Source organism: Diceros bicornis (assembly GCF_020826845.1).
Source record: "Diceros bicornis minor isolate mBicDic1 chromosome 3 unlocalized genomic scaffold, mDicBic1.mat.cur SUPER_3_unloc_2, whole genome shotgun sequence".
Lineage (NCBI taxonomy): Eukaryota > Metazoa > Chordata > Mammalia > Perissodactyla > Rhinocerotidae > Diceros > Diceros bicornis.
Genome location: NW_026690898.1, coordinates 518,656 through 525,276, shown reverse-complemented (window position 1 = coordinate 525,276; position 6,621 = coordinate 518,656). Strand labels below are relative to the sequence as shown.

At 49.2% G+C, this 6,621-nt stretch overlaps 1 long non-coding RNA gene across 2 annotated transcripts; it reads left to right on the top strand.

Moving 5' to 3' along the window:
* Window positions 1-245: 245 nt before the first annotated feature.
* Window positions 246-4,446, top strand: LOC131402050 (uncharacterized). 2 transcript variants are annotated; one of them, XR_009218221.1, is made up of 3 exons: window positions 246-339; window positions 2,825-2,860; window positions 4,380-4,446. It is a non-coding gene; the product is annotated as an uncharacterized LOC131402050 (long non-coding RNA). The 2 variants fall into 2 exon arrangements; XR_009218222.1 differs by lacking the exon at window positions 4,380-4,446 and adding an exon at window positions 3,225-3,352.
* The last annotated feature ends 2,175 nt before the right edge of the window (window positions 4,447-6,621 follow it).

The window sequence follows — 6,621 nt, the reverse complement described above, 5'->3', positions numbered from 1 at the left end:
AGAGTCACCAAAAAGTCTCTGTCCAGCCAAGTGAGTTGAGTGACTCAAGTGCACACAGCACGAAGCTGCTTTCTCCCATCTCGGGGAGCAGCAGACGGCTGGATAGGAATCGGGAAAATCCAGCCACAGCCAACACTTACAGTTAAATCAGTAAATACAAAAAAAGAAAAGTGAATGGGGTTGGCCTTTCCATCCAACACCCTATAAAAGGCCTCAAAAGCTTGTTTGCACTTTTTTCCCCCCTCAGACACGAAAAGCATCCGTGGACCTCAAGTTTGAGGTGAAACCAGGCTCAGGGGCCACCTGTCCTCGCTGATCCATGGATTTCTGTGTGACCAGGTGAGTACCCTGTGGACCTGGTACCAACAGGTTCCGGCAGCCTCCGCTGTGCAGAAGACCTGCTAGTGAGCTTTCCTGGGCTCGGGTTGTCACCACCTGGAGTCACTGAGAGTGAAGGTATCTTGAGAAAAATTATTGATGTTTGATGGATGGAAAGATGGTAAACTGTGTGTGGTTCTGTGTGGTAAATATTTCAGTAAGTACAGTTATATGCAAATAAAAACATATGAAACAAACCTAAATAACTGCAAATGTGTATTATAGTAGAAAATATAGATTTACTTGCATTGCATAATACTCAAAAGTCAGGATTTATATATAATATAACTACAGAAATGTTTTGCGTGTGTATGTAGTATTAGAAGACATCCCATGAAATATTAGCAGCGATACTCAGCAACATTCCTTAGACCCATTCAATTTGATTTCTAAAGTCCTATAAATCCTCCACATAAATTTGAAATAAAGGAGCATTCAGGGAAAAAAATGATTGGAACTTCTTTGTATTAATAACAAATTTAAAATTGAATTTGCCAGTAACCAGATTCATTTTGAGCATTTTTTTCTTTATGACATTCCAAATCATTTGGAGGAGTACTAAGCAACACTGTAGATTGAAGGGAAGGGCGCTAGTCTCCAAAAAGACTGTCCTCTCCACCTTGCCTTGTAAAGGGAATTAACTTTGTTTCTTGAAACTTTTCTGAAATAACGGTCTGGTGATTCATGTTGCAGAGAATCTTGTTAAGTAATTTTGTATTTAGTTGTTGACCTCTACTAATTGTGTGTGTATGTGTGTGTGCCTTTTTCATTCTAGCTTTCCTGTGATGTTCTTGAGGGGAATGTGTGCTTGTCATGCAATAGATAGTCTCTGAGTGTATAATTAATGGTGACCAACCATCCTCGTTTATTCAGGACAGTGGGGTTTTCCAAGACACAGGACGTTTAGTGTTCAAACCAGGACAGTCCTAGACAAACCGGGATGGTTCCTCATCTCATGAGCCAGGCCCTGGGCCACATGCATGGGGACCTGGAGAACCAGAGAGACCTTGTCCCACCTCCATGGAATTTATATTGTATTTGGGAATTTGGATTTTGAAAAGTTAATGATGAGAGTGATGTGGGAGTTTGGCACAAGGGGAATCAACCTGAGGGGGCAGAGAAGCCCTCTTGAGAAGGGCTGATATTTAGCTTGAGAGCTGGAGTTGGGACTGGATTTAGCTGGTCGGAGGGTTAGACTGGAGTGAGGGTGTGGGAGTGTGTTCAAGAAAACGTTTCAGGCAGAGGGACCCGCATGAGGACACCCCTGAAGCAGAGAGCCTGGTGTGTCCATGAACTGAGAAGAAGGATGGCTGAGCCGAGTCAACACAGGGGTAGGGGTGTGAGCCACACTGGCGAGGGGGGACAGGCAGGACCAGATCAAGGGTGACTGGGACTCTGTTCTAAGACCAGTGGGAACCCTCTGGAGAGATGCGAGTAGAAGGATGATGTGATTATCGTTTGGTCTAAGCATGTGGGTTAAAATGGACTTCATGGTTAAGAATGAAGACTTAATAGGCAAGATGGGAGGTGCTGGCAATAAGATTAAGAATAAGATGATTGTTCCCTAGGCCTGGGTGATGGCTGTGGAGTAGGAAAGAAGTAGAAAGAAAAGACCTTGGAGTGTAGAACCGAGAGAACATAACGGTACTTTCTTGCCTGCATGTGTCAGATGGCACAGGGCACTGACTGTTCTCGCTGTTGTCCGTGCAGACCTGCAGGCGCCCCCTCACCCAGGTCTGTGTGTTCACCCCTCTTTGCCACTCACAGGCCCCTCCTCCACATCCTAAAAGAAGTCAGGCCTTACTTGTGAGGGGGTTGTCTCACACGGGAGACACCTAGGAGAGACCCTCCAGGCATCAGAGCAGCCCCTTCAGCATCTCCATTACCCTCCTCCCTTCCCCTCTCTCGCTTTCCACACCCAGAACGACCCTGCTCAGTATTCCACATCCCCATGATCTTCCTCCCCCAGGCTTGAGAAGGGTGGGGCAGCCACTGGGGTGGACATCATGTGCACCGTCCACTCTGACCCCAGCATGTCCCGGGCTGGACAGAGAGTGACTCTACTGGGAGCTGAGCCATGAGACTCAGCGCGTCACCCACCTGGGCTCCTTCACCCTGGACTGGGACAGCCTCTACGTCAGTGGTGAGGGGCTGTGCTACAGCCACACTGTCTCTCCCAGTCAGAGTTCTGTGTTCCCTCCGTTGCTCTAAAGTGAGCTATGATCCATCTCTCTATGCTCCTGGTCTGAGATCAGTCTTCTCATCACTGTGTGATCACTGGGTCCAGCCACCTTCCATCTCATTGCCTTCCCCTTGAACACCCCTCCACTCGTCCCCGCTGCTTTCCCCTCTGCTTTTCCCACAAAGGTCCCTACATCCTTCCTCTCCCTTAATTCTTTATGTTCACTCCAACTCTTGCTCAGCTCCTCTCGCCTTCTCTCCACAGGTTACACCTATGGAGCCGTGGCCCCGACTACCAACAGTGAGTATTCCTGGCCCTGATCTCCTGGGTCCCATCTGCATTTGGAGTTTGGGAGCACTTGTTCTCCTTCACCTGCTGTCCTTGGTGAGGGAAGGACCTGGAAGGGCCCTAATTCATCCCTTCTCTCCCTCCCGGGTTCTGGTGGAGAGTCCCAGCCCAGTGTGAGAAAGCCTTAGACACAGACATGTTCTCCACCACATTCTGACCCCACGTGGTTTTCACTTTAATTCTGCTAAAGCGCCGCCCTTGGTCCTCCTTTTCCAGGTATCCCATCCATCTGCCCATTTTTCTGCCTATCTGTCTCTCCTCCGAGTTCAGTCTCTGTTGTTCACATATCTCTCTCTTGGGCTCCTCTCATCCACAGGCTTGCTCATCCCTCTACTCACACAGTCACCCATCCCCTCACTCTCATTTATGCTTCACCTGTGAATGGTGGTCCTGAGACAGCCAGTGCTGGAGCCCGTGTGAGCCTCGGGGCTCCTCCCACTCTGTCCCTCCCTGATGACAGCCCTCTCCACAGCTCCCGAGCTGGCCACCACGTCCCTGCATACTTGATCATCACCTGTGCCACCAGAAGCCACCACAGGTATCTGGGGGCCCCTTTTCCTTACCAAGAGAAGCTCTCTGGCCCCACTCCCCATGAGCCAGGTGTGATCCAGGAGCTGGGAAACCAGGGTGTGAAATTCTGGTTTTAGGGCAATCATGCTGATCACAAAGATTATACCAACGATTTAGTCTAAGGCCAGCCCTCAGAGAGCCCCTAGTCTTGTGAAATTAACACACCATTATAATACAATGTGGAATATTTCGGGGAGAGGCACCTGGCATAATTTGGAGGGGAGGAGCTTGCTAGAGAAAGTTTCACCAGAATGAAGTCTTTAAGAATGAGTAGGAGGGACCCTGGCAAATAGAGGACGAAGGGTTTTCCTGGCACAGAGGATTCCATGAGCAAAGGCTCCGGCCCGAAACAACATGCCGTATGGGGAGAATTAAAACGAATTTGGGTTGCATGAAACATAATGTTTAACCCGCAGTAGATGGATAAAATGAGACTGAAAGGTGAGCAGGAGCCAGATTGAGTAGAGCCTTGAGTGCCAGGTCAAGAAGGTTGAACTAAACACTGAAGGCCATAGGGAGCCATGGGTGGTACTAGAGCAGTGGTGGCCCTAGTGAGGTATTCATTTCAGAAAGATTCTTCTAGTAGTCCATGTAGAACATCCTTTAGACAGAGCATCCAGTGAGCCTGCTGGGGTGTTGGTCCGGGTGAAGGAAGTTAAGACCTGAGCTAGGACAGGAATGGAGAGAGAGAGTGTATGTAAGGACAAGTGTGCAAGGTGAATGGGTGTTACTGGGAGGGAGGAGGAGCTGAGCAGATATGCTGGTTCTGACTTGGGTGACCACACGGGTGGGTGATGGTGCCACTGGGACAGAAGACGACAGATTACAATGAGTGCAGGACTCTGGTCTAGTCTCAGGCCAGCTTTTAGAGATGGCCATCACTCTCCCTCTCGTCTTGCAGCTTTGGGGCACAACCTGAAGACCCTCACAGTCAACGTCACCATCTCCACCCTCCGGTATTCATCAGACATGAGCAACGATTAGGCCACGTTCAACTTCACTGAGAGGGTCCTGCAGAGCCTGGTGAGACCCTGGTCCCAGCAGCTCCTGGTGGGTTAAATCCCACCCAGCCCCTCCTCCAACCCCTGTCCCTCCTGCTCCTCCTCCTCCTACTTCCTCCCCAGCTGGATCATTGTTCAAGAAGAGCAGCCTGGGTCCCTTCTACTCAAGTTGCTGACTGGTCTCCCTCAAGTGAGACCCTCCCCTGAGCATTTGCCCCTAATGACCACTTTTGTGACCACCCCTCTCTGTCTCCACACTGTCCTCCCATTTCCTCCTTCCTGTTCTGGCCCCCAACCCCAGAGGTTTCAGGACCTCTCTCTAGAGTCCCCACATCCCTCTCTCCCCAGGCCTGAGAAGGATGGGGCAGCCACCTGTGTGGACGCTGTCTGCACCCACCACCCTGACCCCGTGGGCCACCATGCCTCTGTGCTGGGAGCTGAGTGTCTCCACCTCTCTGCTCTTCCTCTCGGTGGCTCCAGGCTCTGCAGCCCAGAGTTTATCCATCAAGAGAGAGCACCAGCTACATTTCCGCATCATCAGCTGGAACCTCAGCAACTCGGAGCTCACATCCTCGGAGTACACCGCCCTGCTGAGAGACACCCAGGACCAGGTGGGGTCTCCCTCTCCCGTCTCTCCTTGCCCTGAGGGCACCGTCATTCCTCCATCTGACTTACATCTGTTATGTGATTGTTTCAACCCTTCACTTTCCCTGCATGTCTGGGTTCTCTCAGTGTCCAGAGGTGATGTCCTAGCTGCCTTCCCCATTTCTCACAGGGGTAAACTGAAGCTCAGAAAGGGGAGTATTGTGCCTAAGGTCACACAGTGAGCTAGGGGCAGAGCCAGGATTTGAAGTCAGGTCTCCCTTGCCCCAAGGTCTGTGATCTTTCACTGGCTCCAGTGGCCCCCTGTGTCCCCAGGAGACCTTCATCTCACCCACTCTCCCTCGTGTTTGTTCTAGGTCACCAAGCTCTACAGAGGCAGCCAGCTTTGAGACATATTCCACTCCTGCCTGGTCACCTACTTGATGTAGGTTGACTAGATTGGAAGCATTGGCTGAGATGGTGGCTGATGACTCTGAGCTCCCGTGACATATCATTGATCTGGAAGTCACTTAAATCGTGTCCATTCTGCCCCACATCCTTGTCAGCTAATCCTAACATCTCCTTCCATAGGTTTTTGGGGGATGAGAAAAGTATTAACATTTGGTGCCACCAACCTCCAGCACCCTGCTCCTCCTCCTCTTCTGGAGACTTTCAACAAATATCAGCAGTCTAACTGTGCTCTCCAATAGTGGAGCCGCTAACCACATGGGGCAATTTAAATTTTTTATACACCTATTGCGATACGGTTCACATATTGTGTGTGGGGAGGAGTGTATTTTTTAGGTTTTTCTATATACAATATCTTCTCATCTGCAAAACAAATAGTTTTACCTCTTCTCTTCCAATCTGGGTTTCTTTTATTGCTTTTTCTTGCCTAATTGCCCTCATTAGAACCTCTAGTACCTGTGATTAACATACGAGATAAGGGAAGACATCATTGTCTTGTCCCTGGTCTTAGGGGGAAATTTTCAGTCTTTCACCATTGAATATGGTGTTAGCCGTGGGTTTTTCATCGATGCTGTTTGTAGGTTGGGAAAGTTTTTTTCTATTCCTAATTTGTTGAGTGTTTACTTTTTTTGACATGAAGGGCGTTGTATTTTGTCAAATTCTTTTCTGTATATGTGGTTGAGATTGCGTGGTATTGGCCCTTATTCTATTAATATGGTGTATTACATAATCAAGTTTTCAGATATTAAGCCAACCCTTCAACTAGAGGTGAGAGATTAAGATGTTCTCAAGTCTTTCTTGGGCGTGCCACAGCCCTGAGCCCTTGTGGCCTTCTAGATGCCCGCAAATACACTGGAGCTTTTCAATGGCCCCTGTGGACATCTCATTCTCCCAATTTTTCTTCTAAGATTTTGGCTCACCTCTTGCCTGCCTCAGCTGGTATCACTCCCTCAGGCAACTACAATAGAAAACAATTAGCCCTGATTGTTTTTAGCAAGTGCCCTGGGGACGGACTTTCCTCCCTGGGCAAGCTCTGAGTCAAGTAACGACAAGCCCTGAACATGGGGCTTTTTCAGGGAGATGCCAGGCAGG